The sequence below is a fragment of the Tamandua tetradactyla genome, chromosome X (genome assembly GCF_023851605.1).
Source record: "Tamandua tetradactyla isolate mTamTet1 chromosome X, mTamTet1.pri, whole genome shotgun sequence".
In the NCBI taxonomy this organism is placed as follows: domain Eukaryota; kingdom Metazoa; phylum Chordata; class Mammalia; order Pilosa; family Myrmecophagidae; genus Tamandua; species Tamandua tetradactyla.
The window spans coordinates 116,841,459-116,862,924 of NC_135353.1; the positions used below are offsets into that span (position 1 = coordinate 116,841,459).

Here is a 21,466-nt window from a genome sequence, read left to right on the forward strand (position 1 = left end):
AGAGTAACCTCCACGATAACTTCTTGACTCTGAAATCTCTCACTCAATGAAACTTCATTTTGTCTCATTTCTCTCTTCCCCCTTTTGGTCAAGCAGGCTTTCTCAACAGGTTTTGGTAACTTTTGGCAATGGATGGTGGTGATGTTACAACACCTGGCATGTAATTACCACCAGTAAATTGTTTACATGAAGGTGGTTGAAATGGGAAATATGTTGAATATAAGACCACTATCAAAAATGTGTTTAATCAAATGGGTATTTCTCCAAATCTGTGCACGCTATAACACAAACAGCATAATGAGCCAGTCACAGAAGCCCCGCCCTTCAATGCCTTGAGCCCCGCACCCACGACCCTTCTCTATGAAGCCCCTCCCCACTGACCCGGAAACTCTTCCTCTGGGCTCCGGGAACCTTCCTCCGCCATCAACACGCTCCTGGGGAGGAGCGCCCTGGGGCGGCCAAGGGACTTTGCAGAGGACGCATCTCAGCCCCTTCTCTCCACGGAGCAGAGCTTTACTTCGCGGGTTCGCACAACCCAACCTGTCCTCACACACGAAGCCGCCTGTGGCCGAAACCCCGGACTCACTTGGCTAAGGCGGGAATTTAGGACTCAGTTTCTCTAACGAGTCGCGTCACTGTGACGCCACTGAAAGCGCCCGCACCTTGCACCTTCCTGGGTGTGGCTTCTCTAGGCACTCCGGAGGACTGCTCCTCTCGGTGCTCTTAACCCTTCGCTTCTGAGGGGCGGTCTTGGTTTCGTGGGCGGAGGAGAAGCGGCAGCGCGCTGGCGTCTGCGAGGCGGGGACCTGATCCCGGGAAAGAAGGCGCCCCCAGGAGCTCTAGAGCCAGGTCTCCCTTGGAACAGGTCAGTGCGCCTTCGGGCGGTGGGAACAGTGTCCTTCTTTTTGGGGAACCGTGGTGGCGCTTTCCAAGTGAGCAGTCTATTTCTCAGGCGCTCTATCCCTGAATTGCATTGCGGTTTTATAATGTGTGTATGGAATATTATCTTCCATTTGGGGATGGGCGTTTTTAAGTGGAGAAATAACGATATTTAAACTTCCTCCTGTCATTCTTTAAGCACTCGGGAAATAAGGACGTTAGAATCAGTGCTCACTACCTCTCCACCCCACACCGCTCCTCCTTGAGAAAATAAAGAGAAAGAATTCAGTTGTTTTCAAGGAGACTCCATATCCCATATTGAAATCGTCAGAGAACCTCTTTCTGGAAACTTTTTGAGTTCAAGACCAACGGTGACTTGATCTATGAATAGACATGTTTTCATATTCCGTGTGATTCCTGGTTGGTATACAGGCATTTAGATGGTGTTGTCACATACAAGGGCCAGGGTAACATATTTAGAGGAGGAGGGCATCTTCAGTTGTCTAGTTTGCTGGAATAGGGCAGATCCTGGGCATTAGAAATCTACTGTGATTAGAAATTTGGTTTTATGAGTACTCCTTTTTTCCATTTGCATTCCCGATACAATTTCCCCATATATACAGGCCCCTGTTTATGGGTAGGATGTATGCTGGCTTAGAATTGTGCATGTGTGTTTTAGAATTCTTTTCTTTGTTGGTTTTGTCAAAAGAAACTTTCATGGCCTCTCTTGACTGAGCCTCTCATATACCAGCAATGGTGAGAGAGGAATAAAAAGAACAGATTTCATATGTGGAAACTAGCAGAATTTCACCAAGTCCCTATCAAAGGGGTGGTATCTCTGATATCATGTCTTGACAGTTCATTCAGTGTTACTGAATACTTTTCTCCCGAAGTTCTGCTTTTACTGTTTTTAATTGCATATCGATCATGTTTCATTTATTTAAGATTTTCTGATATATGCACACAGTAGAGTGCAGTCATCAGTTCTCATTATTGTGGGTGCAATGAAAACTCAGGAAAATGGGCTGGCTAAAGTGGCAAGAAAAAATTTACAGTCAAAATGTCTGATGCATTTCAACAAAAATCTGTACTGTATTTAGCAGATCACAAGAATTTGAAGGGTAAGGAGAGCCAAGGGTAGGGAAGCCAAGGGTGCACACTGTCTAAAACAGGTGACAATTTTAAGAGGGAGATTGGTGTAATGAGCAAAGACCTTTGTATAAGAAAACACCTACGTGGAAAATGGTCACCACCAATAATGAGGGGTGTGGCCTTGACTTAGTTGCTTAACCTCTTTGATCATCACTTACCATGTGTGCATATGGGGGTGATGATATTGTATAATATTATACCACCCCTTGTTGGAAGTCGCTCCTGACCACCTGGGAACCAGATCTCTCTTCTTTCTTCTGAGTGTCCCCTACGGGCTCACCCCTGTCCTGGTTTTCTTCATGGTTGTTTCACAATCTGTGAGCTGTTTGCCGACTGTTATCCTGCATGGACCGAGCCTGTGTGCACCGAGACGCCAAAGCCTGGATCCCGGAGCCTGGACCCCAGCAGGTGCTCAGAGCACTTTTATCATGCTAGTGCTGATGACACGTGCTACCCCCTCCATGCAGTGGAGCTAGTGTTATACATGAACTTGTTAATGGAAAGTATGTATTGTAAGTGAATGGATAGAGGAAATGCCTCTGCTCATATTTCTGTTCCCTCAAAGACTGTTTGTGTCATTTACCCTCATGTTTCATCCAGAACCTTATCATACCAATGTAATAACCACCTTTCCCCATTCATAGTGAATACATATTATTATATGAGCTGTGTGTCTAGTAGAAATGATACGTATAAATGAGTGAACATAGGAAATCTCTCTGCTTAGATTTCTGCTCATTAAAGGGAGGGAGAGGGCGTTGTGTGTTTTATCTCCACCCTGTCCAAAACTGTCTGTGGCCAGTTTATTCCCCATGGCAAGGACCATGTGTCAATAATCTCTTCATTTCTTGTTTCACTCTCAGAGGTGGGCATCACTGGTTGTTTTTTGACTTAAACATCCTTTTCTAATGACCCTGCTAAGAAGAGTTTACACTCAGTGGATTCCAGTGTAGACCCTGCCACTGAAGTCAGTCCCTTTCACTAAGCCTCCAGTTCCCCATTTGTAAATTGACAATAAGGCTGCATAGTTTAAAGGTTTTGGGGAAACCAAAGTGAGATCATTGATGTAACCCTCTAGCTCACATGACCAGACACACTGAAGGCACTACACAAATGGCAGCTGTCATCTATCACACCTTTTTGTCTACATCATGTGGTAGGTGAAGTCAGGATAAGAACTCAGTAAACCTTTTGGGTTGGATGCAGAAAGGTGAGGGATGTGTGAGGAAACAGTAAACTGAAGGACATCACCCATCAACCTGAAGCTCTGACCAGTAACTATTTTTTGGGTTCACTCATGTTCTCTTCTCTTTCAGAGCTGCGTGGGAAGATGAAGGAAACCTGAAGCCGAGCTGATTTAAGCAGAGATTTGGTACAAGAACTTACCTGACTGGGGTGAGTGACTGGTGAAGGAATGCGATGGGGTGAGATGAGGAAGGGAGGACGTAACATTTATTGCCCCAGCCGCCTCCCTGCCCCCAAATGCTGGTCTTCTGTAATGCCTTCTGTAGAGAATTGTGAGAAATTTCATGTGTGTGGTTATTATTTCATTTCACATGAAAGAGTGGAGGGAGAAAGAGTGAAAAGAATGACAAAAAGATGGGTGAGTTGTGAGTTGGTGTTCCTTTCTAAAGTGTCAGTATTTTTTTCATAAAAGCTTGTTTGTGAAATCTTCCTGTTCCTATAACTGAGAACTGGCTTTCTACATGAAGAAAAACAACCCTGAGAGATTCCTTGAGACATGTGAAAATCAGTTGGGAGATATTGGGTTAAAATACTTTTTCAAATGTGCCACACATAAGAGTTTGTTTGGGATAGTGATGGCCCAGAGAATATAAATGTTCTAGTTAATTGGACACATAGGTTTCATTTTCTAAAGCGTTAAGAGACTCTCTTTCTAGGATGTGTGTTTGCCTTTTTTTGTGTTTACAGCCAGTCCATGGAACTGAGAATATTTGTCATGTGTTCTGTGTTGCCTTACCCAGCATATGTTGTTAGCCACTATTTAGTTAATAGAAATTCCTAGGTACCAGCGTACTATGAAGAAAATGAATGGATCTCCGGTCTCTAAGTTGCCTGTAATAGACCACAGCCTGGGCAGGTGATCTGAGGTTTTAATGATCAGGGTTTAAGGTAATGAGCAGAGTGGCCCCAGATGACATAATTAGAGGTGATCTAATTACTGAGCATGCACAGGTGGATTCCATGTTAGGCACAGGTAAGAAAATGGCAGAATAGTATAATGAGGAGTAGGTGACTGGTATGTTCAAATCTAAGCTACTGCGCATGTCAGGAGGGCCCATTTTGATTAGATCCGGTCTCGGTTATCAGGATAACTTTGGACTTGGGGGGGATGGTTCTAGATTGTCGCAAGAACCTTCCTTAATAAACATTAGGGGCTGTCTCTAGTGATTACAAGACTCTAAACGTGAAAAACTGGGTGACTGGATACAAATAAAGGTTAGTCACAAGGTTTTTGCAATCACAGGGGCAAAGATAAAGCAATAGAATCTTCAGAGGTCAGGGCAGGTGGATTACAATTCAGAGATTTCAGGTATTTCCCTTTCTACTCCAATATATCAGAAAGCAGAAAGGAATATCTATATAATGATTCAGCAATCAATGTCATCCCTTAAAGGAACAAAGTTGTGAGTCATGCATCATTGGGAATGAACCTGTGGGACATTTGGTGAGGCAAAATAAACCAGAAACAAAAGAGCAAATATTGTATGGTCTCATTTGGAAAATACTTATAAAAACAAACCAGGGTACTCGATTGTAAGCTGTTATAGCAGTCATATTTAGTCCGGAGTAGTTATTGTTATTTCTGAATTTTGAGAGACTGTTTCTATAATCTGGTATTTAGAGATTAGAATGATGCCAATCAGGTTTGGATTAAGGTACTTCAGAATATAGGGGTAAGGAAGACATTGTCTGTATTTTAGAACCTTCTCTGCTCCTTGAGGCCAAAGGAAGAAAAGTTTATTTTGTACAGAACCTAAACTTTCTGTAGCACATAGTCTAATCCAACCTGCCTGGATAGATCATTTAAATAATCCAAACACAGGGAGCCCAGAATAAAAATGAGGGCCTATGGAGTGAACTTTGCCCATGGTGGGAACTTTGGTAGAAGAGGCTATGGTGGTGGAGGTGGTGGCAGCAGAGGTAGTTAGGGAAGAGGCGATAGTGGATACAATAGATTTGGAGGTGATGGTGGCAACTGTGGTACAGGTTATAGTGGTAGAGGGGGCTATGGTGGTGGTGGGCCACGATATGGAAACCAAGGTGGTGGATATGGTGGGGGGTGGAGCATATGATGGTTACAACAAAGGAGGAAATTTTGGCAGTGGTAACTATGGTGGTGGTGAGAACTATAATGATTTTGGAAATTACAATAGATAGCAATCAGAAAAAAAAATGAGGGCCTTTAATCCTGTATAGCATAATGTAATACCTGGATAAAACCCAGAATATATTAAGCAGATAATCAAAAGTACTGGCAAAGTCCATTGATGGATGGGAGAAAAAATATGAAAGTATTAAACTTTACCGCCAGGGAAACCGCTGATACCTTGTCAAATATTAGGGACACCCAAATGAATAGGCTTGATCTTTTTAAAAAAATACTTTTATTGTAAAAACTTAACTACACACATATATATTTTTTTCTTTATTCTTATTTATTGATGAAATCAAACAAATATAAACACGAACATTCTTAACATATGAACGTTCCATACTTGGTGTGCAATCAGTGCCTTACAATATCATCACATAGTTGTATATTTACCACCATGATCATTTCTTACAACATTCACATCACTCCAGAAAAAGAAATAAAAATAAAAAAGAAGAAACTCATACATACCATACCCCTTACCCCCCCTCATTGACCACTAGTATTTCCCTCTACCCAATTTATTTTAACATTTGTTCCCCCTATTCTTTATTTTACTCATCTGTCCATACCCTGTATATAAGGAGCATCAGACACAAGGTTCTCACAATCATACAGTCACATTGTGAACGTTATATCTTTATACAGTTGTGTTCAAGAATCTAGGCTACTGGAACACAGCTCAACAATTTCAGGTACTTCCCTCTAGTTACTCCAATATACCAAAAACTAAAAAGGAATATCTATATATTGCGTAAGAATAACCTCCAGAATAACATCTCAACTCTGTTTGAAATCTCTCAGCCACTGAAACTTTATTTTGTCTCATTTCTCTGTTCCCACTTTTGGTCAAGAAGGCTTTCTCAATCTCTTGATGCCAGGTCCTGGTGTATCCCTGGCTTTCTGTCCCATGTTGCCCGGGAGATTTACACCCCTGGGAATCATGTCCCATGTACCAGGGAACGGAATGAGTTCCCAGGCTGACTTAACTCAGAGAGAGAGGCCACATCTTAGCAAAAACAGAGGTTCTCTGGGGGTGACTCTTAGGCCTAATTGTCACTAAGCTTAGCCTATCCTTTTCAGGACTAAGTTTCATAGGAGCAAACCCCAAGATTGACTGCTCAGCCTATTGATTTGGTTGTTCCCACTGCTTGTGAGAATATCAGGAATTCTCCAAATGGGGAACTTGGATTTCCCCCTTTCTCCTCATTTCCCCAAGGGTAGTTTGCAAATACTTTTTTTTAAAAAAATTTTTATTAAAAAAGAATGTTCATATTGTCTGATGATTGGCTTTATTATCACATAGTTGTATATTCATCATGATCATTTCTTAGAACATTTGCATCAATTCAGACAAAGAAATAAAAAGAAAACAGAACAAAAATTCATACATACCAAACACCTTACCCCTCACTTTCATTGATCACTAGCATTTCAAACTAAATTTATTTTAACATTTGTTCCCCCTATTATTTATTTATTTTTAATCCATATGTTTTACTCATCTGTCCATAACATAGATAGGAGGAAATACCAATCAGAGAGCAAAGCAGTTTTGTCCTAGGCAGCCACGGATCCTTTAGGTCCGCATAAGCCAGCGCAGTGCACGACTTTGAACCGGCGGGAACTGGTTTCTGTTCCCTGAAATTCCGTGCCCTTTTTTCGACGACAAAAGGAGGGGCAGGATCCAGGCGGGCGCCCTCCACGGTGAAGCACCGCCATCTAGCGGGCACAGAGACGGAGTCCGGCCCTTACTGCAGAAAGAGTAACTTTTTCCGCTGGTTTGTACTTTTATAAGACTCGCGATCTTGGGTGACTAAGCGCAGCAGAGAAAGCAAGGACCAGCCACTGTGCTGGGACTGGCCGAACTCTCCCCGCAATGCCCCGGGGCAGGAAGCCCCTCCCCGCGGCTCCGGAGCCATAGCAACGACCTCAGGAGGGCCCTCCGCCCTCTGCGGGACCCGGCCTGGAGGGCGGGGCGGGCCCAGGAGTGGCCGGTTCTGCGCCTGCGCGCGGGCGGCCCCGGCGGTCCTGGCGCGTCTTCCTCCTGGGGTCCCCCGGGAGGTGACCTTCCCGAAGCTGTGGGGAGAGGTCGGGGAGGGATGCGACTCGGCCCGTGGGCCCTGCCACTCCACGAGCGGGACCTCTGCCAATGCCCTGGCCATTCCCACTCTCCCCCCGGCCCTCCTGGAACACGCTCGTCCCGGGCCGTGTCGCCCTCTGCACCCTCACTCCGCGCATCCCGCTTGGCCACCTCAGTGTCCCCCAACTCTGTGGAAGGGGCCGAGGAGGAGAGGGTCTCAGGGAAAGTGGAGGCAGGTTTGCTTTGAAGGCAAGCAATAAATGTGCAGTACCTGAGAAAACTCAGTATTTTTTTAATTAAGAAAAAATTTATTTGGGAAATTTTGGTTTTACAAAACTCTCCTTTTAAACTTTCTCTCTGTAATATAAATTTCTGTGCATAAGGTTATAAGCCACAAATATACTGATGGTTCACAGGTTTTAATAAGGATTTACTCTACTAGCGTTTTATTCTTGTGAATTGCAGAACATTTTTCCCACTATTCTCCCAATCTAATAGGACTGTGTTGCACATAGAATTATACTGTGCTGAATATGATCCGCATAGTAAAAATCTGCGGTAGAATTTTTATCTTAAAAAGAAACGGGAAAAAAAAGAAAAAGAACGGGGTCTCGTAATTGGGATTCAAAGTGATTAATTTTTTTCAAAATCCTTCTAATAAGCAGAAGTTTAAAGTGTTGGAATATTTTTGCATTTCACTATCCTTCCTTATTTACAGTTAATAAAATTCTTGGATTGAAATTATTTTTTACAAAACAAAGGTTACTGGTTGCTGTTTTGGTATATTATTGACACGTGGACAGGAATTTTAACAATAAAGTTAATAGAAACATGGATGGATTCATACTTAAATTTTTCGTGGAGGGTCTTGTTAATGTTATTAAACTCCGATTTTCAAAATTAAAAGACAACTCATGCATAAAATATGGGATTTATTTAAACCACCCCACCATCAATTCCATTGGTATGGAAAATATGTTACAATTGATGGTAACAGTTTTTTGGTAATTCTGTTCTTTTTAAAAGTAGTTATAGTTGTTACAGTTGTTGAAGGATTATTAAAGAAATATTATGACCAGTGTCCATAGCTGTCCACAATTGCCACAATCTACTGGCAATTGTGAATAATGTGTCTATAAACGTCGGTGTGCAGATGTCTGTCTGTGTCCCTCCTTTCAGTTCTTCCCAGTATGTACCTAGTAATGGGATTGCTGGATCATGTGGCAATTCTATACTTAGATTCCTGAGGAACCACCTGTTCTAGTTTGCTAGCTGCGGGAATGCATCACACCAGAGATGGATTGGCTTTTAATAAAAGGGGATTTATTTTGTTGGTTCTTCAGAGGAAAGGCAGCTAACTTTCCACTGAGGTTCTTTCTTACATGGAAGGCACAGGATGGTCTCTGCTGGTCTTCTCTCCAGGCCCCTGGGATCCAACAACTTTCCCCTGGGTGACTTCTTTCTGCATCTCCAAAGGCCTGGACTGAGCTGCAAGTGCTGAGATGAGGAATGGCGAGCTGCTTAGCTATGCTACCTTGCTCTCTCTCATTTAAGCAGCAGCCAATTAAGTCAAACGTCACTCATTGCAGCAGACACGCCTCCTAGCCGACTGCAGATGTAATTGGCAACAGATGAGGTTCACTTACCGTTGGCTTATGTCCGCAGCAACAAGATTAGGTATGCTCACCTGGCCAAGTTGACAATTGAATCTAACTAACACAGCACCCAACTGCCTTCCAGAGTGACTGCCCCTTTCCACATTCCCACCAACAGTGGATTAGGGTGCCTAGTCCTCCACATCCTCTCCAGAACTTGTAGTTCTTTGTTTTTTTTTTTTTTGCTAATGGCCATTTTAGTAGGTGGGAGGTGGTATCTCATTGTGGTTTGGATTTGCCTTTGCCTAATAACTACTGAAGTTGAGCATTTTTTCTTATGCTTTTGAGCCGCTTGGAGTTCTTTGCTAAAGGTCTATCCATGTCTTTTGCCCATTTTAAAAATTGGGTTATCTTGTTTTGGTTGTTGTTGTTGTTGAATTGTAGCATGTCTTTATATATTCGGATTTTAAACCCCTTTCTGAAATGTGGCTTCCAAATATTGTCTCCCATTGAATAGCTGCCTTTCTACTTTCCCGACAAAGTCCTTTGACACACAAAGTATTCAGTTTTGAGAACATCCCATTTAGTTATTTCTTCTTCCGTTGCTTGCAGTCTTGGTGTAAAGTTTAGGAAACTCCTATAACATTAAACCAACTCCTTTAATTTCCTAAAGAAATTAAAGATCTTTCCCTACATTTGCTTCTAAATGTTTTTTATTGGCTCAAATGTTAGGTATTTGATCCGTTATCAGATAATTGTTGTATAAGGTATGAGATAGGGTTCTCTCTAGTTCATTTGTATATGGATAGCCAGTTCTCCAGGAACTATTTGTAGAAGAGGCTGCTCTGTCCCAGTGACTGGGCTTGGCTGCCTTAACACAAATCAATTATCTGTAGATGAGATGGGCTATATCTGAACACTGAGTTCCTTTACATTGGAAGATTAACTTTTTCCCAATGAAGTAAACCACACTTCGACAGCAGTATAGTTTTCAAAAGGTAAAATTTTCGTGGTCTAAATGAAGGACGCAAAAATGAGGAATTACCCAAGAATATTATGATCACCATCATTGTACAGATAAGAAAACTGAGCCACAGAGAGATTAACCTTACCAAAGTGACAGAGGGAATAAGTGGGGGATCCTTGATTTGACCAGGAATCCTGGCTTATCCCCTCCCTGCTGGGCAGCCATGCACTGATGATTTCCAGATCCATATATCCAGCTCAGTCATCTCTCTGAAACTACAGACCTCGTGGTGTAACTGACAGTCCCACAGGCAGACTGCACTGAACAAATCCAAGGTACCCTCCCGGGAAGGGGAGATGACTTCACAGAGAAGGGAAGTGTTAGAGAAACTGGGTTCCAAGGGTTCTATCCTCACCCCATGGAGGGAAGGAGGGGCTAGAGGATGGAGGGTGAGGAGGACGTGAAAGGGATGGTGGTAGTGCCAGTTTGAAGTTATTACGTACCCCAGGGGAGCCATGTCCTTTTATCCTCCTTCAGTATTGCTGGGTGCGACTGGTCTGATTGTGTCCATGGAGATGTGACCCACCCAATTTGGGGTGTTAACTTTTCATTAGGTGGTTTCCATGGAGATGCGTCTCCACCCATTCTCCATGCTAACTGGAGTTCTTTAAGAGGGAACCATTTTGGAAAAGGCTTTACACCCAGCAGGGCTCACATAGCCAGAGAGCTCTGGAGATGTATGAAGAAAACAGGCCAGGGAAGCCCCTGAAAAAGCTTGCAGAGTAAGCTGGCAGATGTCGTCGTGTGCCTTTCCAGCTGGGAGACAAACCCCAAACGTCATCAGCCTTCTCGAACCAAGATCTTTTCATGGCCATCTTAGTTTCGACAAGCCTTGCCTTAGTTTGGACATTTTCACTGTCTTAGAACTATAAACTTATTACTTAATAAATTCCCCTTTTAAAAAGTCATGCTGTTTCTCGTATATTGCATTCCTGCAGCTTTTGCAAACTAAAACAGTGGTGATGCGGGAAGATGGGTTTCTCAGCCAGACAGGATTTTGATGTTATTCTCATTAGGATCCACACACGTGATCATAAACACCGGTTACCTTGAGTTTATTTCATTTTTATTTAGCAGTGGAAGCACATGCTGCTTCAGGAAAATACACAGAGCTGATATGTAAACCCAAGGAGATATATACTTAGTAGAGAAAACCCCATTTTACCAGTTCTCTGCTATATATACAATGAGAACATGCTGCTGGACTGAATGAATGAAACCAAAATTAATCATTTTTATAAAATGTCATCAATCTCATATTACAGATAGGCACTGAGGCAAAGAGACTTTATGGTAACTCCCCAATTCACAAATGTAGAAAGTGGTAGAGGCCTAAGGACAACTAAGACTAAATGTGTCCACAGCTAAGCTCATCCACCCCCACTTTGCACACACCTGCACCTCCTCTATGGTCCCTAACCCAGCTGCTTAGGCCAGAGGACTTTAAAGCCATCCCTGATTCCTCCCTCTGCCTCCCCACGCCCCACCACCACTATGTCTATTTCCTAAATATTTCTAATAAGATAACTGAGTTGATTTCTCTTCCTCACACAGTCGGTTCTGTATTCCAGGTCACCCTCTCTCTCTTGGACAACCACGACTTCATAGCTGGTCCTGCTGCCACCAGCCTTGACCCGTTCCCCCCACTCCCTGTCCCACTGCCTGAGGGACCTTTCTTAAATCCTCATCCAGTGGGTCATGTCCCTCCTGTCCCAAACTCTGCAGGGGCTGCCTGCTGCTCTTAGGGTAACATCCGGGCCCCTGGACTAGGGCCTCGAGGCCCTGCTCACCCCAAAGCACCTCATCTGGAGCAGGCCCCTCCTTCTGTCCCACCCACACTCTGTGTTCCAGCCGCTCTAAGGCCCCTGTGTTCCTCAGACGGACTTCCTCTCTCTCCTTTCCACAACCACAAGCAGCTGTTCCCTCTGTCTGGTGCCCTGCTCCTCCCCCTTCATGTACCTCACTCCTACTTACCTTCAGCTCTCAGGTTAAGTAGAACAATTTAACTGGGAACTCCTAGGGATGAAAAAGCTCTGTTTCCACTGCAGACACTTGGCAGAGCCCCTGGAAGGAATGCAGGATGCCACCTGGTGAGACAGGGGCCCTGGTCTGGAGTAGATAGGATTGAGGGAGCCACAGCCTCCCTGTCTGCTGACATCCTCTCTTCCCTCTGGGCCCCTAGTCTCCAGGGAGACCCGCCTGTCACCAGAGCTGATGGCACTGAGCTCCCACACCCTGAGGTACCTGTACATGGGGAGGAGAAGGCTGCTTCTGCCCACACAGGGCAGCCGGTGCTTTGAGAAGCCTCGACTTTTTTTGTTTTTAAGGTTTTTTAATTGTTAACGTAACATATATACAAAGAAAAGAAAGAAAAAGCAATGATTTTCAAAGTACACTTCAACAAATAGATACACAGCAGACGTCAGAGTTTGTCATGGGTTACAAATACTCAATTTTAGGTTTTTACTTGGAGCTGCTCTAAGATAATTGAGACTAAAAGAAATATCAATGTAATGATTCAGCAGTCATACTTATTTTTAAAACCGCATCTTCTCTGTATAACCCCACCATCAGTTTGATCTTTCTATCCCACACTTTAGGGGTATTTGGGCTATGCCCACTCTAACCTTTTGATGTTGGTGGGGGCTGTCGATAATATGCAATAAGGGGATGGAACTAGCTGATGTTCTGGAGAGGCTGGCCTGTCTGCATTTCAGGACTTATCTGGTCCAGGGAGCCATCTGGAGGGTATAGGTTTCTGGAAAGTTACCCTAGTACATGGAACCTTTGTAAAATCTTATATAATGCCCTAGGTATTATTTAGGATTGGCTAGAGTGGGTTTGGTTGAGATTTGGCAAGTTATGGTAGGTAGCAATGTCCAACTGAGGCTTGCATAAGAGTGACCTCTAGAGTACCCTCTCCACTCTATTTGAACTCTCTCAGCCACTGATACTTTATCTGTTATGCTTCTTTCCCCCCTGTTGGTCAGGATGGCATTGTTGATCCCAAGGTGCCAGGGCCAGACTCATCCCTGAGAGTCATCTCCCATGGTGCCAGGGAGACGTTCTCCCCTGGATGTCATATTTCACATAGGGGGGAAGGCAATGATTTCAATTGTAGAGTTGGACTTAAAGAGTAAGAGGCCACATCTGAGCAAGAAAAGAGGTCTTCTGGAAGTAACTCTTAAGCTTAGCTTACCTATAACTATGCCTATCTGCTATATACACAAGCTTCACAAGAGCCTGCCGCAAGATCAAGGGCTCGGCCTATTGATTTGGGTGTCCCTAATATCTGACATAGTATCAGGGTTCCCCGTTGATAAAGTTTAATAGTTCCATATTGTTTCTCCCATCCCTCAAGGGACTTTGCCAATGCTTTTTGATTATATGCTTAATATACTCTGGGATATATCCAGCCATTACATGAAGTTATACAGGTTAAAAGGACCTCATTCTTATTTTCAGCTATGTGTGTTTTGAATTGTTTGATCTATCCAGACAGGTTGAGTTAGGTTATGTGCTGCAGAAACTTTTAGGTTCTGGACGAAATGAACTTTTCTTCCTTTGGTCTCAAAGAGTAGATGTGGTTCTAAAATATATACTATGTCTTCCTTACCCTTGTATTCTGAATTTTACCTCTCCTTTAACTCTTGTCCCTCCCCCATTATTTACCCCTGGTGTTTGAAGCAGCCTTGACTTTGAAGGGAAAATCCCACCAGGCACTATAGCAAATGTTCCCAGGCAGTGCAGGGAAGCAGATGGGCTGTCACATACTCTGATGGTGGGAGTCTGACCCTAAGGCTGGACACTCGGCCTCAGGCCTGGGGATTCACACTGCCGACGCGCCCTACCCGGGCAGCAAGTCTCTCAATGCAGCAACCACGGTGAAATCACGCCATGTGGAGACACTGAGCCCCATGAAATCAGTATCACCTCAACTATCAAATTCCACCACTGATGGGAAACTGGTGGGGCAATCACCGATTACAAATGAGGTGAAAAGTCCAAAAACCTCTCATTTTTCAGACTGGGATAGAGGGAGGGTGAGGGCTGAAGGAGGACGCTCATCTTCGAGCCCTCCCGGCCTTCAATGCACCTCCCACGAGGCCTCAGGAACCCGGTCTCCACCCCGATATCCTCTGGGAGCCGGTGACCCCCAGGAGGTGACGGTGCAGAGGACGACGCGGCCCGGGACGAGCGTGTTCAAGGGGGGCCGGGGGGAGGGTGGGAATGGCCAGGGCATCGGCAGAGTCCCGCTCGTGGAGCGGCAGAGCCCACGGGCCGAGTAGCATCCCTCCCCGACCTGTTACAACAGCTTTGGGAATGTCACCTCCCGGGGGACCCCAGGAGGAAGACGCGCCAGGACCGCTGGGGCCGCCCGCGCGCAGGCGCAGAACCGGCCACTCCTGGGCCCGCCCCGCCCTCCAGGCCGGGTCCCCGGGAGGGCGGAGGCCGGGCCTGAGGCTTTTGGTATGGCTCCGGAGCCGCGGGGAGGGGGCTTCCGACCAATTCGAACATTGCGGGGCAAATTTGGCCAGGCGCAGCCCAGTGTCCAGACTTTCCTTTTCCTGCTCCGCTTACTCAGCCAAGATTCGGACGAATGCAAAGAAGAAACCAGCGGAAAAGGTTGTTTCATCTTCCGCAACGTGAATACTCCGTCTTTATTGCCGCTAGATGGCGGTGGTGCGCTGGGGAGCGTGCCCGCTTCGCCCTGCCCCGCCTTTTGTGCTTGGAAAAAAGGGTCAGAACTTTATCAGGAAACAGGAAGCAGTTCCCGCCAGTTCTAAGCCTGGCTCCCTGCCGAGTCTTAGGTCGGATGTGGATCCGTCAGTGCCGGGACAGAACTGCTTTGCTCTCCAATTGGCATTTCGCCTTGGTCCCTTGTATTTCTCCTTCTCTACTTGCTTCTGTCGGCATCTTTCCCCAACTTTGTTCTGGGATTTACGCACCCTTAGCAATATAGTCTCTCAGTATAGACGTCATTCAATGTAGAGAATTTGGGAGACCGATAAATCATAACAAAGCTTCTCTTGTCCACACTCCACCACCCAGGGATGACCTTTAATAATCTTTTGCGACGTTTCCCGGGATGTTTTTCATTTATAAGGTGCAGTTTAAACATGATGAGGGTCATACTGCATCGGAACTCCAATTTCCTGCTTTTTAAACTCCCATTTATAACAAAAGAGGACCCCCGGGATAAAAGTCGCTGGATAGTGATTGTCAAATATTTTTATTCATTTTTCTTCATAAAAACAAAGGGTAGTCTGGAAGTTTTGAAAATTCATTGTAAGCGAGATGAACGGAGAAATTGCGCCGCCCTCCCTCTGTCTCAAACCTCATAGTGGAACCTTCCTGAGGAAAGAGCTGTGCTTATTTTGCTTCCTTTTTGCTCCCCAGTGCTCCTGTCAGCACAAGAACCAGACAGCGCTGGCCCGTAGCATGTGCCCAATATACATTTGTTTAATAAATGAACCCTACCTGCTTTCTTCCCGTTGCCTCTCTTTATAAATATAATGTAGTTTTAGCGCTACTGGGATCGAACTAGTACAAAAATTTTCTTACATGGCTTTAAAATTTTTCCATTTAGTACGTTGTCATGATAACGGATTCTTCCAATTTGTTACCCATGTTAATAGTTTATTCCTTTTATTGCTACATGGCAGACCATTATATGAAGTTACCACAGTCTCTTTACCCATTACACTGCTGACCAAGACTCCCTTAACTTCCCTTGAGCTTGTCTGAACTCCAGGCAGGCTTCTCAGGGACTCCTGACACCTGACCCTCATGTCCAGGCACCTGAGAGGCACCTAACTAGGTAGTTCCTTATCTCCCTCTTCCTCTCACTTGGCCTTTCTTACAAGCTACAGGTGACACAATCACAGCAAAAGGAAACAAATTCCAAAACCAAATGGCCGGAATTGCAATCTCAGTAAATCACTCGCCCTTCCCAGTGATCAAGCAACCCCCTTAACATTGTTTAAGGACTGGTCTGGCAGCCTACTCTGCCCCTAAAAATCCTGCTGTCCTCTGTCTGGATGAAATTGAGTTCTAGTCTCTCTTCCCTGCTGTAGCAGCCCTTGAATAAAGTCACACTTGTCTGTTTAACATTGTCTGATTCAACTTTTTCTTTAAAAGTGTGGAAGGCCATGTGGCTTGTTTCCAATTTTGGGTCCAGTTTCAGTGGAGCTGAGATAAGTATTCAGGTACTGGGTTTTGTGTGGACATGACTTTTCGTTTCTATAGAATAAGTACCCAGCTGTGTGGTTGCTGAGTCATTTGGTAAGTGTGTGTTAACTTTATCGAAACCTGACAAACCAATTTTCAGAGAGGCTGTACCAGTGTGCAGTCCCACCAGCGATGAGTGATACTTACAGTTGGTCACATTGATTCTTTTTTATTATTATTACATATGGTTGTCCAAATGATCCAACACCATTTGTTGAAAGACAAAACTTTCTCCATTGAATTGGCTTTGCAACTTTGTCACAAATGAATTCACCCAATATGCATGGGCCTATTTCTAGACTCTCTTCTATTCCACATTATAACATTATCTTATATGTTAGTGTGATGCCCTGATAAGTTCCAGAGTGATTTGAACAGTGAATAAAGAAGTATTTGCAAAGTACCCTTGGGGAAATGGGGAGAAAGGGGGAAAATTCAACTTCCCCATTTGGACGATTTCTGATATTCTCACAAGCAGTGGGGACAACCAACTCAATAGGCCAAGCCCTCGATCTTGGGGTTTGCCCCTACAAAACTTATTCTGTAAAGACAGGCTAAGCCAACGAAAAATCAGGCCAAAGACTCAGCCCAAGAAAACCTCTTTTTTTTTTTTTTTTGTGCATGGGCAGGCACTGGGGAGCAAACCCCGGTCCCAGGCATGGCACATGAGAACTCTGCCTGCTGAGCCACAGTGGCCCGCCCAGAGAATCTCTTTTGTTGCTCAGATGTGGCCTCTCTCTCTAAGCCAAGTCAGCATGTGAATGCACTGCCTTCCCCCTACATGGGGCATGAGTCCCAGAGATGTAAACCTCCCTGGCAACGCGAGACAGAAAGCCTGGGATAGAGCATGACCTGGCACCAAGAGATTAAGAAAGTCTTCTTGACCAAAAGGGGGAAGAGAGAAATGAGACAAAATAAAGTTTCACTGGCTGAGAGATTTCAAACAGAGTCAAGAGGTTATCCTAGAGGTTATTCTTATGCACTGCATAAATATCCCTTGTTATTTATGGTGTGTTGGAGTGGCTGGAGGGAAGTACCTGAAACTGTTGAGCTGTGTTCCAGTAGCCTAGATTCTTGAAAACACCTCTATAAAGATATAACATTTACAATGTGACAGTGTGACTATGAGAACCTTGTTTCTCGTGCTCCTTATACCCAGGGTATGGACAGATGAATAAAAAATATGGATATTAATAAATAAATAATAGGAGAGACAAAGGGTAAAGTAAATTGGGTAGATGGAAACACTAGTGGTCAGTGAGAGGGAGCGGTGAGGGGTATGGTTATGTATGAGTTTTTCTTCTGATTTCTTTTGCCGGAGTGATGCAAATGTTTAAAAAATGATCATGGCGATGAATATACAACTATGTGATGATATTGTGAGGAGGCACGGATTGTACACCATGTATGAAATGTTTTATGTCAGTAATACGTGCTTGTATGTTAAGCTTTTACAATAAAAATATTAAAATTAAAAAAACAGAATGCCATTAGTCTTCTGAAATCCAGCAGAAGAATTTGTGCTTGATAAAGAAAAAAAAAAAACTGAGGAGAGATGAAGTCAGTTCCAGGTAAGCAAGAGCGCAGGTTGTTTCTCTCTACTAGGCATACACTAGAAGTAGTGCTGACGGGAGTGCTTCAGACTGAAGGAAACGGACACTAGGAAGGTCATCGAAGCATAAAGAAATAATGGTGTACAGAAACTGGAACCATATGGGGATTTATAAATACTGCTACTATTGTATTATATTTTTCCTTTTGTAACTCCACTTCTTACTTCCAACAGGTTCTAAAATGCAAATGCATATAAATCACTGCAGGGGGAGTTATTAAATTGTAATTAGACAATTTCTGCTTTCAATTCTTTAAAGATGTTGCTCCACTGTTTTTCTTTTTTTTTTTTTTTTTTTTACATTGGCAGGTACCAGGAATCGAACCCGGGTCCTCTGGGATGGCAGGCAAGCATTCTTGCCTGCTGAGCCACCGTGGCCCACCCGATCCACTGTTTTTTATTGCTTGTGATACTTCTGATGAGAATTCTGCTCTCTTTATTGCAGGCTTTGTGCAATTTAATTGACATACAGTGTAGGTGTAGTGTTCTTCACGTTTCTTGTCGTTGCAACTCATTTTTCTGCATGAATTAGTAGCTTATAGGCTTCCACTACATTTAGAAAACTTTAGGCAATATTTATTCATACATTTCTTGTAGTTCTTGCCCCTTTTCTCATTCATGGACTTGAATTACATTTATACATGGCAGTGTGAAGCTGTCTCATAGTTCACTGATGCTCCATCTTTTACACTTCCTAGCTTTCATTTTGGATAGTTTCAGTTGCTCTATCTTTACATTCTCCAGCCTTTTCTTCTGCAAGATTCTAATCTGCCAGTGTGCAGGTTTGAAAGTATTATGTACCCCAAAAAGTAATACTTTAATCCTGAGCCAATCTTGTGGGGACAACCATTACTTCTAATCCTAATTCAGTATTGTAGGGCAGAAACTTATTAATTTATCTCCACGGAGATGAGACATGTCCAATTGTGGGTGTGACCTTTTGATTATTTGAAGATGTAACTCTGCCCATTCAGAGTGTGTCTTGATTAATTCACTGGAATCCTTTAAAAGAGGAAACATTTTTGAGAAAACTCAACAATGACAGAAGTGATAGAAACTTCAGAGCAAAGGTGACACAGATGCCAACACTGAGACATGGATGTGTGGAGATGCTTGGAGCTCATGGAGTTGCCATGAGTTGCTAAACAAACCAGAACCTGGAGAGAACCTGGGGAAGCCAAGAGGTGAAAGCCAGCCCTGGAGAACCAAAGTGAGGAACCCCCACAGGAACAGAGGCTGAAAGCAACGGAGCCCAGGAGCAAGGGACCAGCAGACGCCAGCCACTTGACTACCCAGCTGACAGAAGGGTTCTAGACCCACTGGCCTTTCTTGATTCAATGTGTCTTTCCCTAGAGGCCTTGGTTTGGACATTTTTACAGGCTTAGAAATATAAACGTGTAACTTATTAAATGCCCTTTATTAAAGCCATTCCATTTCTGGTATATTGCAATGTAGCTCCTTACAAACAATGCAGTGACTGTGTGTTTACCACAGAGAAATGAAAACTTTTGTTCAGACAGAAGCCTGTACATGAGCAGCTTTATTCATAATAGCTCACACCTGGAAACCACATAGTAACCAAGAAATCAGGATATAAGGGATTTTTAAAATTTAATTTATTAAAAAATTTTAATTGATATATAGTCACATACCATGTAATCATCCAACGTGTACAATCAGTGGTTCACAGTATCATCACACAGCTGTGCATTTTTCATCACAATCTACGTTTTCTTTTTTTCTGAAAGATAACATTTTAAAAAGAAATAAATTTGAAAGCACATTGCAACAATTAACTGTAGAACAGAATTCAGAGTTAGATATGGGTTACTATTCCACAATTTTAGGTTTTTACTTTTAGCTGTTCGACGATACTACAGACTACAGGAAATATTAATATAATTCAGCAATCATATTCATTTGCTAAAACCTACCTTCTCTGTATAACTCCACCTTCACCTTTGATCTTTCTACTCTACTCTTTAGGGTATTTGGGCTATGGCCATTCTGAAGTTTTCATGTTGGAAGGGGCTGTGAATAATATGGGATGGGAGATGGAACTAGCTGTAGTCCCGGAAAGATTGGCAGTTCTGTATTTCAGGACTTACCTGGTCCAGGGACCCATCTGGAGGTTGTAGGTTTCTGGAAAGTTACTCTAGTGCCTGGAACCCTTGTGGAATCTTATAAATTGCCCTAGGTGTTCTTTAGGATTGGCTGGAATGGTCCTGGTTGGGGTTTGGCAAGGTATGATAGGTAGCAATGCCTAACTGAATCATGACCTGCATGTCTGGAGTGACCTCCAGAGTAGCCTCTTGACTCTATTTGAACTCTATCAGCCACTGATACTTTATTACACTTCTTTTCCCCCTTTTGGTCAGGATGGCATTGTTGACCCAACAGTGCCAGAGCCAGACATCCCTGGGAATCATCTCCCATGCCGCCAGAGAGACTTTCACCCCTGGATGTCATATCCTATGTAGTGGGGAGGGCAGTGATTTCACTTGAAGAATTGGGCTTAGAGAGAGGCCACATTTAAGCAACAAAAGAGGTCCTCCAGAAGTAACTCTTACGCATACCTATAGGTTGGCTAAGCTCCACTACCTACATAAGCTTCACAAGAGCAAGCCTCATGATCAAGGGCTTGGCCTATTGATTTGGGTGTCCCTAATATTTGACAAGGTAATAGGGATTTCCCTGATGGTGAAGTTTAATAGTTCCATATTTTTTGTCCCATCCCTCAAGGGACTTTGCCAATACTTTTTTTTTTTATATTTTTTTATTAATTAAAAAAATAATTAACAAAACAATTAGAAATCATTCCAATCTACAGGTACAATCAGTAATTCTTAATAACATCACATAGTTGCATATTCATCATTTCTTAGTACATTTGCATCGATTTAGAAAAAGAAATAAAAAGACAACAGAATAAGAATTAAAACAATAATAGAAAGGAAAAAAAAACAAAAAAAACAAAAAAAAACCCAAAAAACTTATACCTCACATGCAGCTTCATTCAGTGTTTTAACATAATTGCATTACAATTGGGTAGTATTGTGCTGTCCATTTTTGAGTTTTTATATCCAGTCCCGTTGTACAGTCTGTATCCCTTCAGCTCCAATTACCCGTTCTCTTTTTTTTTTTTAATTAATGGAAAAAAAGAAATTAACCCAACATTTAGAGATCATACCATTCTACATATGCAATCAGTAATTCTTAACATCATCACATAGATGCATGATCATCATTTCTTAGTACATTTGCATTGGTTTAGAGGAACTAGCAACATAACCGAAAAAGATATAGAATGTTAATATAGAGAAAAAAATAAAAGTAATAATAGTAAAATCAAAACAAAACAAAACAAAACAAAAACCTATAGCTCAGATGCAGCTTCATTCAGTGTTTTAACATGATTACTTTACAATTAGGTATTATTGTGCTGTCCATTTTTGAGTTTTTGTATCTAGTCCTGTTACACCGTCTGTAT

At 43.2% G+C, this 21,466-nt stretch overlaps 1 long non-coding RNA gene across 1 annotated transcript; it reads left to right on the top strand.

Moving 5' to 3' along the window:
- Positions 1 to 396: 396 nt before the first annotated feature.
- Positions 397 to 20,844, top strand: LOC143671458 (uncharacterized). Its single transcript, XR_013169569.1, has 3 exons — positions 397 to 865; positions 3,348 to 3,426; positions 18,286 to 20,844. It is a non-coding gene; the product is annotated as an uncharacterized LOC143671458 (long non-coding RNA).
- The last annotated feature ends 622 nt before the right edge of the window (positions 20,845 to 21,466 follow it).